The sequence below is a fragment of the Corvus brachyrhynchos genome, unplaced genomic scaffold (genome assembly GCF_000691975.1).
Source record: "Corvus brachyrhynchos isolate BGI_N302 unplaced genomic scaffold, ASM69197v1 scaffold597, whole genome shotgun sequence".
NCBI lineage: Eukaryota > Metazoa > Chordata > Aves > Passeriformes > Corvidae > Corvus > Corvus brachyrhynchos.
The window spans coordinates 579,090-579,366 of NW_008239000.1; the positions used below are offsets into that span (position 1 = coordinate 579,090).

Sequence of the window (277 nt, forward strand, 5' to 3'; positions counted from 1 at the left end):
CTGCAAGTGTTTTTTAAGAATTCCCTATAGGAAACTTGCTGTGTTCTGAGAGGGGGCAGAGGTGCATTTTTCTGACTCATTCCAAAGCGCACTTCCCGGGTGCTTACCTTGGCATGGCGTGTGACTGAAGGAAGGGAATTGTATCAGCACGATGTGTGGCGTTCAAGGAATGTCGGTGATTTTTCTCCTGGGGGAAGAAAACCTCGGCTGTCATTGCGGCAGCACCGACCGCGCCTCCAGCCCTGCCCCAGCGCCGCCCACCCCCCTCTATGGGCCA

At 55.2% G+C, this 277-nt stretch overlaps 1 protein-coding gene across 9 annotated transcripts in view; it reads right to left on the minus strand.

Moving 5' to 3' along the window:
* SLC4A4 (solute carrier family 4 member 4) overlaps window positions 1-277 on the minus strand; it is a 149,196-nt gene that overhangs the window by 3,651 nt on the left and 145,268 nt on the right. The window lies entirely within an intron of this gene.